Source organism: Neopelma chrysocephalum, unplaced genomic scaffold, assembly GCF_003984885.1.
Source record: "Neopelma chrysocephalum unplaced genomic scaffold, ASM398488v2 Primary Assembly neopelma1_22, whole genome shotgun sequence".
Taxonomy (NCBI): Eukaryota; Metazoa; Chordata; class Aves; order Passeriformes; family Pipridae; genus Neopelma; species Neopelma chrysocephalum.
Window position 1 is genome coordinate 7,868,451 of NW_020897689.1, and position 13,963 is coordinate 7,882,413.

The 13,963-nt window shown below is 38.5% G+C and overlaps 1 protein-coding gene across 3 annotated transcripts in view; it reads right to left on the minus strand.

The window, feature by feature from the left end:
• Nucleotides 1-13,963, minus strand: part of CRISPLD1 (cysteine rich secretory protein LCCL domain containing 1) — a 39,949-nt gene that overhangs the window by 19,550 nt on the left and 6,436 nt on the right. Inside the window, exon 1 of one of the 3 annotated variants that reach the window (XM_027692167.1) lies at nucleotides 320-468. The exons of the other annotated variants lie outside the window; for them this stretch is intronic. The gene's annotated coding sequence lies outside the window, so the exon portion shown is untranslated. Of the gene's footprint in view, nucleotides 1-319; nucleotides 469-13,963 lie in introns of those variants that run through there. 3 annotated transcript variants of the gene reach the window in all.

The following is a 13,963-nucleotide window of genomic DNA, read 5'->3' on the forward strand; positions in this document are numbered from 1 at the left end:
ATAATGAATATATAATGAAGTCACCCATGCTCCTTGCTAATCCTTATGTGAGCAGTTTAGTAATGTTACTGCCACTAACCAATACTGTCAGAACATTATGGAGTTTGTGGAATGTGGTGTTATCTTGGTGTAGGAGAAAACAAACTTTAGGTGATAATATATTGAGATGTGCCCTGAGGGGCCCAGTTCCTGGGTGGCAGGGAGTGTGGACGTATTCCTAGGGTGTTTGACACCTCCCATTACCTGGTACTTCACACCTGAACAGGTATTCAACCCTAGCAAACTGACACATCACCTCATGGAAGGGTGCCTTGCCTACCCCAATCAAAACCAGCAGCTTCTTGCCCTGTACTGGGGTCTGGCCTGTGCTTATCGAGCCACAGTTCAATACTCTCAGAAGACTGTAGAGGAGGCAGGGACCCAAACCGTAATGGAGGACACTCTGGCTGAGACAAGGACTTGGACCATAATACCTACAGGCTTTTTGGTGGCCCGTACGGGGAAGTCACAAGGATTTTGAGATAAGGATAGTAATTGGGAGAGGTAACGAGCAAAACAAGTATTGAATAATGTTAAGAGAATGAAATGATCGTGGGGAATTTTTGCTGTAATTGTGGTAAAGGTACAAGGGGTGGATTTTGTGTAAATTGTTCACTTAAGTTTGGTGTTATGGTGATGTTATTTTGATTTTTGGGGGGAATTTTTGTTATATTCTGTTTTGGTAGGTTGTTATTTCTTTTGTTTATGTAAGGGAAGGTTGTGTGATGAATGTGGAATTTAAAATTCTTAAATATGTGATTCACAGAGGTGAGGAGTAGAATGTAGTGGGTTTCTGTAGCTGGGTTTTGGTAGCAGGGGGGGCTACAGGGGTGGCTTCTGTTAGAAGCTGCTAGAAGATTCCCCTGTCCCATGGAGCCAATGCCAGCTGGCTCCAGGATTGGGCCGAGCCAATTAGAAGTAATAGGAATGCCTCTGTGATAACATATTTAAGAACAGAAGATTGCTGCGTAGAAGAAATTCCAGCCAGGGAAGAGCAGAGTGAGAATATGGGAATAACAACGTAGACATCAAGGTCAGTGCAGAAGGAGGGGGAGGAGGTGCTCCAGGTGGCAGAGCTGAGGCCCCTGTGGCCCTGCAGACAATGGTGAAGCAGGCTGTCCCCCTGCAGCCCATGGAGGACCACTGGAGTAGAGAGACCCACCTGCAGTCCATGGAGGAGCCCGTCCTGGAGCAGGTGGATGCATGAAGGAGGCCCAGGATGGAGCAGGGCCCTGCCGGAGACCTGCAGCCCATGGAGACGGAAGCCCACACCGGAGCAGGGTTTTCCCAGATAGGACTTGCGGCCCCTGTGGGGGGACCCACGTTGGTACAGCTCATTCATGAAGGACTGCACTCCATGGAGGAGTGACCCATGGGACAGCAGTTCGGGAAGAACTGTTGCCCATGGGATGGACTCACACTGGAGAGGGCCATCAAGGACTGCCTCCCGTGGGAGGGACCCCATGGGAGCAGGGGAAGGACTCCTCTCTCTGAGCAGTGGCAGAAACAACTGACCACAACCCCCATTCCCCGTCCCCCTGCAACGCTGGGGGGGAGGAGGGAGAACAAAGAAGGAAGGATGGGTGGGGGGAAGGTGTTTTTAAGACTGTTTTATTTCTCACTCTTTGGTTCTTATCCTGTTAGTAATAAATATAGGTATCCCCACTTTGAGTCTTGTTTTGCCCATGAAGGTAATCAATCACTGACCTCTCCAAGCTCTTATCTCTACTCATGCAGAGGGAGGGTGAGAGCGCGGCTTTAGTGGGTATCTGGTATCTGGCCGGGGTCAACCCACTACAGTAGATCAAAATTTGGGCACCTGCTCAATTTTAGAACTTCCCACTTCTCACTTCGAAGGCTAGCTACAATTTCTTATAGCTCTGATGAGCTTCAGAAGGCCACTACATATTCTCTTGTAAAGCATCTCCTCACATTTTTGACTCTTAAAACAGAAGTCAACAGGCTCTACTGTTCCATTTTTTCACCATATAAGTTTAAAAATACTTTTTGCAGCTATTTTAACTGAAATATTTCTTTTTTAAGATTAGAGCTAGCCAATCAATTTTAGCTGCTTGAATCAATTCTTCAAGCTACTGAAGTAGTTACCTTTAACAAAATTTTCTTTTAAAGAGTGATGATAGCTATGCATGACAGAGCCATCCAGAACTCTGCAAGAATAGCTTTTTGATGAAAAACTTAAATTCACCGTTAATCCTCCTGACAGATGAACACCCACGCTCCAAGTGCTGTTGAAATTGGATATGGTCTTTAAAGAAAGTTCCGTCTTCTTTAACTGTTTCTCTGTCTTCATCCACAGTATAAAATACTGTCTTTACTCCCTTTACCCTGCTTGCCTAGCCAGAGATAAGCACACTTCCCAGTTTCTAGGCCACAATCTTAGCTGCAGCAAAGAAATATTCACACCTGAGCAGACAGTCTTCAGCTCTTCACAGAAAGCATAGTGCAGGAGACAATATCAGCAATGAGGAGTTTGAGGTGTTTGGATATTTGTCCATTGCACAGTCATTCCCGACTCCAGAAAAGGTTAGTGTATGAGCCAAAGAACCAACTCCACTTTCTTCATGAATGGGGTTATACATGCAAGATTATTTCAGGTAGGAATTGGCATGCTTAACTCAGGGAAAGAAGTCACAGCTTAAGGTTCATCATGATGCAATCACCCTAATTCTTCTTAGGTTATAGAGTTTAAATTTGTCCTACAATTTATGGTGAGATGAGTCTCAACATAATGCACTTTCCTTGAAGCAGCCTCATTTATGATTACCAAGATATAGCTTAATTTCTTTCTCATTTTAATAATTTCAGAATTGTTTTCAGATGTGATGGAGTAAATATCAAAAGCATTACATATTCAGACATAAAAATCTGTCAAGTGTAAATTGCACATAGGAAATATCTCTTTAAGTGCAGTATTCATTTTCTCATCAAAGCCACCACTTCCTGAAGTGTCTGTCACAGAAGTTAGAACTAAAATAAAACCTCTGCAAAGGTACATCAAATTTATGAAACATTCTGGAACAGTGTGTAATGTCCCAGTTCAAAAGAACTTTCTAGACAGAGATTCAATTCACTTTCGTGATTGCCAGAGCCTTTAAAGAAAAAGTGGGAATAAAATACCGCTAACCACCTACAGCCACAGAAAACAAAAAAGGTAGAAGAGTTTAGATGTCACAGTTACTTGGGTCTCCAGGCCCTACCAAGACAGAAGACACAAGACAAATTGATGTAGAAATGAAAAAGTTTCTCAATCTCCAGGATCACTCTAATGATTTTTAATAAAAAGAGGGAAACTTGATATTCAAGGATCACTTCCTTCAGGCTCAAGACCAATGCATCCCAATGAGCAAGAAATCAGGCAAAGGGGAAAGAGACCTGCATTCATGAATAAAGAACTCCTGTCAATACTCAAGCATAGCCAGGAAATACACAGGAGATGGAAGCAGGGTCAGGCCACTTGGAATGAATTTAGAGATGTTGTCAGAGTAAGCAGAAATGAGACAAGGAAGACCAAGGCCTGTCTGCAATTAAATCTGGCCAAGGATGTGAAGGACAACAAAAAGGGCTTCTTCAAATACATCAGTAGCAAAAGGAAAGCAAAGGACAATGTAGACCTATTACTAAATGGAGGGGGACCCTGGTAACAGAGTATGCAGAGAAGGTAGAGTTACTGAATGCTGCCTTTGCATTGGACTTCACTGACAAGACCAGCCCTCAGGAATTTCTGATCCAGGAATGTTGGAAGGAAGACTTTCCCTTGGTCAAGCAGGATTGAGTTAGAGAACATCTAGGCAAACTTGACATCCAGAACTCAATGTGCCCTGATGGGATACATCCACAAGTGCTGAGAGACCTGGCACACACCACAGTGAGGCTGCTCACAATCATCTTTGAGAGGTCATGGAGACCAGGAGAGGTGCCTGAGGACTAGAAGAAAGCAAATGTCACCTCAAGTCTTCAGAAAGGGCAAGAAGGAGGACCCAAGGAACTACGGAATGGTCAGCCTCACCTCAATATTGAGTGCTCCATTCTCAAAGCCATCTCTATCCACATGGATGACAAGGTAGTGATCAGGAGTAGTCAGCATGGATTCACTAAAGGTAAATCCCGCTTGACCAACTTGATTGCCTTCTATGATGAAACAACTACCTGGATGGCTGAGGGCACAGCCCTGGATATTGTCTACCTTGATTTCAGCAAGGCTTTTAACACTGTCTCTTACAACATCCTCGCATGCAAATCCAAGAAGTGTGGGTTGGATGAGTGGACAGTGAGGTGAATTGAGAACTGGCTGAACAGCAGATCTCAGAGAGTTGTTATCAGTGGTACGGGGTCTAGTTGGAGTTCTGTCATTAGTGGTATCCCCCAAAGGATTAATAATGGGCCCAGTATTGTTTAACTTATTTATCAGTGGGGATGATCCTGCTTGAGCATGGAGATTGGACCAATCTCCAAGGACTCTGTGGTCCCTTCCAACTTTACCAGTTTTCTGATTCTGTAACTGATATCCTAATCCCCGAAGCAATTACTTGAAAAACTTTATCTTAAATTTATATCTGACTACTCCAGTGATGCAAAAATTGTACACGGGTGTTAATAACATTATGAACAAGTATGAAATTTCTGAAAACAAATTAAAAACTTGTACAAGAAATCTGTCAGCCTGCAATCTCATATCACAGCTAATGTAGAGAAGAATAGCTTAAAAGTATTTTTCAAGGTCACTTCTACAGTTACATGTAGTTGGAACTTAAACAATTTGAAAGATTTACTACTTCTTTGTTAATGTGCCCTAATCATTGCTTCAGGGATGGGATCAAGAACAGGAAGAAGCTGCTTTATATTAGTGATGCCACCTTGAATTTTGTCCTTCTCTTTCAGTAATTAAAACAGGAGATCCAAATTTCCCCCCAAATTTATTATTCTAATTGAAGTTATATGAAGAAAAACTGTGTATCTTAATTCTAAGGATTAAGCGACTGTTTATTTTAAAGGCTTTTCATACCAATCCTGTCAGATGAGCATTAAATGTAATGCATTTTGTTACATTCATTCTGTGCTTGCTCACATAGCAGGCTAAATGAAACAAACGTAAAATAATCTGCACAAGTATTTAAAACATATCTCTTTACTGGAATAGAAGTGTTATTCTTGTGGTTTTAATAGCATTCCCTTGTTTCACTTACATGATGGCAAGCTTTTGGCTTCAAACAATGAAATCATCTCCACATACAAAGAAAGATTAAACACCTATATTTTCATGTGTCATTTCAAAAGGTTTTTGTTCTCCCAGTGTTTCCTTCCTCCTTAAAGCAGGGAAGAAAAGAGATAAATGGAGGAAAGCAAATGTATAAGGAAAGGTTTACAAAAAAAGCATGTAAAAAATGTTCATTTGGAGCAAGTTACACAATGAAGAACTTCAAACAAATATAAAAATTAATTAGTGAACTTTAAAATGTCAAAATGCTTGGCACTTTAAAAGAAGCTGGAATAAAAATGGAAGAATATGAAGAGTTACAGCAATTTTACATCCTACCAAAAGTAAGCATTTCTCATACTTTAACTACAATGTTAATAGTGATATTCAAATCTGGCTACTATATACTAAGCTGACCTAATTCCAAAGCTTTAAGCTTAATTCAGAAGGTTCTTCCACAATACTCAGCAGCAGTTGGTACTTCACAGATTTACACCACGGACACTTCTAAAACAACTCTTTGAAACAAATGGTAAAGTTTAAAAGAAATCTCTGCATAGCTATGGGCAAGGATGCATCTGTTTGATAAAGGATGAATTAAATCTTCAAACATCGTTACTTAAAAATACAGGAAGTTGCTTATTTTCATAAAAAGGGTGACTATGATCTTTTGAAATGTAGGAGTGTACATGACCAGGTTTCAATGTCTTCGCACTATCAGATTCCTTTGGTAAATACAGGGTAGTAATGGAAGCACAACAAGATGGAAGTGCAACTAGGCAGCTGATTTCCAGGTCTGACAAGCATTTTGACTGGTAATTGTTTGGTACTACATGCAAGGTAATTCAACCTGTTTATCAAGAAAAAGTGTTCCTCACATTGTTGGAAAACTACATGTGGTCTACCTTTTATATAAGGAATCATCATAAGGGTTGGCTTTCTACACTGAGATAGGCAGACGCTGAAAATATCACAAACTGTTCAGCAATATAAACCTACCTGAAGCTATTCCTAAAAGGAGTTGCTAGTATGTCTTAAATTGAAAAATGTGCTTCCACTTTCCAAATCTTGCTTTTACTTTCAAGAGAAGACCACTCACTGATGTCAATTATAAAGACCAAAAAACGTTACCTAGCAATGGGAAGACACACTGCTACTGCAGAAACAGAAGGAAATACAGAGGGTTTTTTTCCTCTTGTTCGTCAGTGATCATGATGTCAAAGTGGTTGTAGCTACCAAGCTATGTACCTCTCTTTCGCTCCTTCTCATGTAGAGCAAGCTCACAACAGTACCTAACTTAAGAAATGCATGTTGTACTTCTCTGCTTTGAACAAAAGAGAGCAAGACAGATGCAAATCAATACAAGAAAAGTCTATGAAAATGGTATATGCTGTATCATTTTGTGCTCCTCAATCTATCCGGGCCATAGTTTCTTTCATGGTACTATTGAATACTGAGTTAACATGACAAATACAGCTTTCTGGCTCATAAACTACATTTTCCCTGAGTAAAACTTTCAAGATGGCCTTTGCTTCAGTGCTTTCTAGCCATCTGCACACATAAATAATTGTTCACCAAAGCTACAGGAAATAAGAAGCGATCACCCATCAAAATGTGAAATTTCAGTCTGTGAAAACTTGATCCCATTATCTTACCTCTTTAAAGATCCAAAGAGACATATCTTTCTCTGTAGAAAGTTACTGACATAACCACTTCCCTTTTACTCTTCTATACTCCTGGGTGACAAAAATGGTCTACATTAACTTTTAATGTGTCATTGTTGTGATGGTATAATTCATCCACACACAAAACCACTCAGTTCAAGGCTCACTACTGCTCTAGGCTTGATTTCATCATCTACTCTGAAGAGCCTACCATTGACAAGATTGCGTGGTCCATATCTCAGATGTTTCTGCTATCCAAAACATTACACCTACACAATAAAACTCCTATTTATTTCAAACTTATACTTGACCCACTATGTAGAGCAGGAAGTCTCTTACCAGCCCCTGTAAGTATCTATTTTACAGTAAGAGAAGAAAACTTTCAGCTCTGCATACTTTAGCCTTACAGTCTCACAAGCTCGCTTGGCCCCAGCAGATGAACCTTAGGATTAAAGGGTGGGCTCAGTTCAGCGCACGCGTTGTCTCACCTAAAAAAATCCATTGCGCAGGCTCGAAAGGTAAAAAGACCTTTCCCAAAAATCTTCGTTCACGAAGACTGGTCATATTAGTTTTGCAGGTTTTCTTCTTTAAAATTTGGATCAGCAATGTGCTTTTGAAAATAAAATCCTGATCACTCCAAATTAATGTGTATCACAGAGCACTCTTGGAGTACAAACTGGATTCTTTCCAAATAAAATGCCAGTAGTTGTGCTCCAGGAGTGCACTTTGCAGCTGTTTGTGGGTATTCAGTCCACACAGAAAGAACTAGCTCAAAATAAGCCCCCCTGAAATGCAGACACCAAGAATGTCAGGTTCTCAGCATCAATTTTTTTACTCTACAAATGTGTTCCAATTGCACCACAACACTTGCCAACACAAGCATTACTTTCATCAGAATCCTGTTAAAACCTAATGCACAATCAAAGACACTCATGCAGATATACCACTATCAGCATTTCACAAATGTTCTCATACACCACACTGGCTGAAGACAAACTCAGGTGGCAGATTAAACTGAACCATAGAAGCAGTTACTGCCTCCAGCTGCCAACTCTACCTCTACCCCAGGAGGTTACATGTTTTCCAGCAGTGATATGGTGCTACATACAATATGGATCTTCTGACTGCTTTTAGTTTACAACAGATGACATTAAAATAAGCCACAACTACTGCCAGTTTAACTTCACAGACTGGACTAAAAATTGGGGTATTTAAACTGTAAACACAGGGTTCAAGTAGCACATAGACTGAAACCAGTGTTCTGCTTGCTTATGGAGAAACTGATGTTTTGTTAAGGTTAACAAAGCTTAAACCAAAATTCACCAAGAGCCAAATGAATTACATGGGGTGGGATTAACCTCCCCTGAATTTAAACAGACTTAAATCAGATGCCTACATCTGAGATAATTATCCAAATTATCTTTGCAGTTACATAGACCAATAAGCATCTATAGAGGGAGATAATTTTAGCTACCCACCTTTAATCGAGATAAATTGTGTGTTGACAATTCTCATTTTTCTCTACTAATTATGAGGAGACCGGCTCAAATGCAGACATTTACAAATGCAGACATCAAAAGCTTGTTGAGATGAATCCCACCATTTGTGTTGTGCAAGTGTTAAATCAAAAGAGCGTATCCTCACCCAAGCTGCACCAACATAAGAGTCCACCAATTACACCAAATGGTGTTGCAACAGAACTGCAAAGTCCAGGAGATCAAAAAAATGTTTCCATTAAAAATAATAATAATAAAAAACCCCAGTGATAACGTTTTAATTGGAGAGAGATGTTCATATACATTGGAAGGCAGAAATAATCATATGGAATTGGACCATATTGAAATTAAAGAAGTGCTAAAATTTAAGCTCAGTAAAGATGGAAAAGTAAGTACAGTGGGCACCACTGAAAGTAAACATTTACCATGGCATAGGATAAATACCTCATTACTGTATACATTCTAAATATAGGGGAAAAGTGGGAAAGTAAATACCACAGTACAGTATGGGTATTTATTTACTTTATAAAAGAATCCACTGTATTCTTTAAGACTAATGACACTGAGAAGGAAAAAAAGGAAAGATGAAACATAGAATCAGAAATGCTATGAGCAAATATGCAAATATGCCAGAAATACAGTTAAGAACTAGAAATCACCTGCATAGAAATCATCAGCATAGAATGACAGAGGTACAGTTGAAAATGACTTCAGGAGACTGATCCTGACTGTAGTCTGTCTAGACTCTTCCACTGAGCCAAATATACGTGTATTATCCACATTTTTATTAATTAAAATTAGTAACAGTATTTTTAGAATAATATTTACTGTAATTTTCTTCTGGAGTTTTATCACTGTAAGAGTAAAGAGGATTTCCTTGGTATGCAACGTAAATCTCCTGCCCTACAATGCTACCTGATGTTTTATTGTCAAGAAAAAGGAAATCACTCTCTTTCCTCTAACAACCTTTATTTATTTCCAAGATTAATGAAATTCAGCTGCTTCATTCCTTCAATCATTTCATAAAGCACATATTCTGTCTTTATAATCAATCTCATTAATCTCTTTCATTTTCTCTAGAATGGCTAGACAATTCTTAAAAAATTACCAGACATAGACACTGCATTTCAGGCAAGGTCTCATCAGTTTCACACACAGAAGTCTCCTTTCAAAGATTGCTGCCTCATATTATTTTTAAATTCAGTGCAACTCCTGCATCTTCTTACTGTAGTTTTATCTCTACATTTTATCCCTTGTATGTTACTGTTTGATTTCTTCCTTATTCCATATCTTGCAGTTAAACTTCACCATGTTGATTCCAGGCCATGACTTCTATTTTTCAGGTTCTAATTTTGATCATGTTCCCTAAAACAATGCCATGCTGTGCCCATATTATATATATTATGTATTCAGACATACTGCAGTTTTCACATATATTCTTTGCTCAGACAAGTCAAACCCCAAGTGCTTAACCAAAAATGAATGGGCTCCAACAGCATCAACACCTTCAATCTTCTGCCTATTTAATAGGGAGCTTCTGGTCAATTTCTGTCACAAAAATGTCAGGGGAAGAGAGTGTCAAGGACTTTCCAGAGTCAAAACATGACACTTAATTACTAATTAATACTAATTCCTTCTGATACACTATTCTGGTTAATTACTGAGTCATTAAAAAAGTAAAATAGATTGGTTTAACATGATCTCTTCTTAATAAACAGACATTGGCAGTTTTCACCCGTTAGCCTTTCAGTTTCGCTTAGGTGAGGCATTTTCATCAGTACAAAGTTGCTGAAGGAAGTTCATGGAAACTAGTGATAATGAACACATCTGAAAAGTAAGTAACTTGCACTCAACTGAGATGTTTACCTTTTTCAGTCATTTGAGTTTGAAAAAAAATGTGTCCTCCCTCTAGCCTGAGGTCCCATATACAGCAGCAACCATAAAAACTCAGGAGTGTGGAAACACCAGGAAACTCCCCTTGAAAATACAAAACCAACAATACTAACTAGTACTGATATATCCTTTAAGGACAAAGAAAGAGAATAGCTAAAATTGCCCAACTTTTCTCTGTCAATAAAGTTAGAGATCCATTTTCTGCCACAGAACTACTACCTCTGTAGAAAAGAAATGGTAAGGAACCTACATGCTACCATGTGGCAGACTGGAGTTTATAAAGCTTTAAACCAGGCAGAGATCCCTGAATAGACCTTGAGGTTTCAGCTACTCTTTTGGAAAAGAGTAAAAAGCAGGAAAACTGTGGCTTTTGCCTGGAAACAGGAAAGCAGTATAAGGCCAAAAATATTGTTCCCAAACACTGAAAAAATTGCACCAATATTTAGAAGTATGTCCCTATTACAGCTTCATGTGTTTGAGCTTTTTGTGTTCAAAAAGTAAAACCAGGAATATGAACCAGCAGACATGACTAATCACATTTAATTCTGTGTGTACTCTAAGCATGTTAAAAAAACCTTGCTGGAATATTCAGCTTTCCAGGGTGTTCTGAAACAGTGCATTTACTTTGCTACTTCTTAAAAGCAATGCATTAAGACTTTCTATTAGAACATGACTAAAAATCATCTATTCACTTCTATATTCTAACAGGAATGGAAGAGAATCAACAGCATAAAAGCTGATCTTGATTTCTCTAGTTTGTCCATTGTCAAATTATGAATTACACACATTCATTACAAGTAGTATTCATAAATATTTATAGCTAATCACAAACTGACCAGAGAACGAGTCCTTCCCTCAAATCCTGGTAGTGATTACCAGGATAAACTCGCTGTAACCGATTGCTTTCATACAGCAGTTTAGAGATGCTACAGAATTTCCTGGGCTTTGAACAGGAATTAGCTGCGGTATCTCAAATATGTGTCACAGTAAATGCTTTTAAAAGATGACCACTGTGATTTGACATTAGTGAATTGAACTTGCTGCCAGAGAGCATCCATTGATCATATGTGACTTGGCACTGCTGTCAGAAATATGTTCAAATAAAATCTAAAAAAAAGAGTTGAAAATGTATTAAAGGAATGCCTGATGATTTGAAAATCCAACAGGGAATTCAGGACAAATATATTGTAATATCTATCAGGCAGCCAAATTCTGGATTTAACAACCTCATTTTAAGAAACTTTTCTTGTTTCATAATAAAGTGAAATTTGTCCTTCTTTATATGGACAGAGGATAGTCTTTTTAATGAATCACACTTTTTTCTATGATAGTCATTCTACTTATGCCAAAATTAAGGTTGATGACTATATTTATGGATAACAGCATAAATTCATACATAGCATTTCAATAAAGTGACAAGTTAAGGAAGATTCCACGGCAGATATCATGAAGATGACAGGCTACATGGAAGTTCTTTTATAAATCTCATTGATGCTTTCTGTGTTCAGTTTACATTTTGTATTTAAGCTTTGATTCTGCTATTATTGATTAATATTCCATGAACTTTTTTGATATGGGGGTTGAAGAAATTCTCTGACAGCAAAAAATAAAAGATGAACAGCATCTGTCCTGTGTTGCTAATTATTTTATTTTGGGAAGGCTTCCTTAAACTTTGAGACAGTGAGCCTTTCTGCTACTTTCCACTTTCAGTTTCTTTACTTGGAGTTGCCTAGTTGTTGTTGGCATTACATCAATAAAAGTCATACCATGGACTTATCCACTTCTTTTCTTGGCCACTTCACACTGCACAATCCTTTGCTAAAACTGCCAGAGAGAATAAGAGGATAAGTCAACGTCACTGTGTTCTTTGATGCAGTGTCAGTAGCCTTTGAGCATAGGCAAAGGAGCTGAAGCACTTCCACCAATCTTTGAAGTGGAGCAGAAAAGTGGAAAACCAGAGGGAAAGCAGGCAGGTTCACACTGAATAGAGCTGCTCTGTTCTTGGCACTAAACGTGCTCTTCAGCCACTTAAGGAATTCCACAAACCAAAGTCCTCTGCTCAAGAAGGAACAGGAATTGTTTTTAACCAAGCAACCCCAAAGAGTTTTGGCAAGATGGAGAAGATACACTAAATGGAGACATCAAAAATTTTGTCAGAAAGCTCTAGGAAATTTAACAGGGCACTTCAGAACATAAAAATTCACCAAAACTTGCACATCCACTACAAGGCCTTCCTTTACATTTCCTAATGCTGTTTCAATTTTCCTAAGAACAATGGATATGACAAAAAATCTCAGCTGGGAGCTGATAGATACATATATAGAGAAACTGCTACTTCCAGACTTAAAACAAATCACAGAATCTAAAAGCATCACAAAATAGCAAAAAAAATTATTTTACTCCCTACTGAGTCACTACAATGCAATAAATAACATTTTACTATCATCCATTCAAGAGCTTTATCCACTAGTGGGTTCAAATGATCCAAAGTTTAATGGTTTCTATTTCAATATAGCAGGAATTTGCCTGCAGAAAAATTATGAAAAATCTAAATGAGAAATATTTACAGTCTCAAATTACTTAATTTTCTTCTTCTGAAGTGTTCCTGAACTTACTGAAATGCAGTGGCAAATCTTTAAGCCTTCCAAAATATAAGGTCCCATAGAAGTCACAAGGCAGTCATGGTTTTGAAAGAAATTATATTCAACACATCACTATCAAGGTTTTGAAACTAACATCTTCAGAGATATTATACCAACAAAAAGTAAGAATAAATATATACTTTTCCACTCTGTGAACCAAATGAATATTCAAATCTGAATTTTTTTAAAAGCACCCATAGAAGACTATACTTTCTTCACAAGGTTTCCAAAACAAAACTTTATAGAAGCAAGGCATGGGTTTCGCAATGTATTTATCTGAAGAATCTTCCCAGAAGACTAGAAATAATTAAATAAGCAGAGGATAGTATCCCTAGAGGATACTGATGTTCTCCAATTACACTAATTACAAAATGCAGTGTGTGGCTCTGTGCCAAGAAATAGCAGGTTGAAATGTTCTGCTATCTGTCAAGCTGGGAACCCAAACACTTTTAACTACAGCAAATTCCACAGGCATGAAATGAGGATCTTGCATGAGCTATTTGACTTACTCCTTTTTTTTGGAAAAACACGCATGAAATCAAGGAATGAATACTAAAAAAATGGTTTAAAATAGAACGCATTCTAAACTCATTAATCAAAATTACTTTTTAAGTTTTATCCTTGGTGGGTCCTTTTATTTTGCAAAGTATAACTGTTTGGAATACAAAGGAATTAACAACTTCCACTATCCAAATAATTTCAACCTAAGGCAACTGAAGGCTCACACTAAGACCTTAAACCATCTTGTCTGGGAGCTGCTTTATGCTGATGACGCTGCCCTTGTTGCCCACACAGAAGCAGCTCTGCAGCGTTTAACATCCTGCTTTGCAGATGCTGCTGAGCTCTTTGGGCTGGAAGTCAGCTTAAAGAAGACAGAAATTATCTATCAACCTGCACCTCAGGAAGTCCCCCATCATCCCCAGATCACCACTGGCCAATCAGAGCTCAAATCAGTCCAGCAGTTTAATTACCTAGGTAGCCTCATCTCCTCGGATGGTAAGATTGACGGAGAGA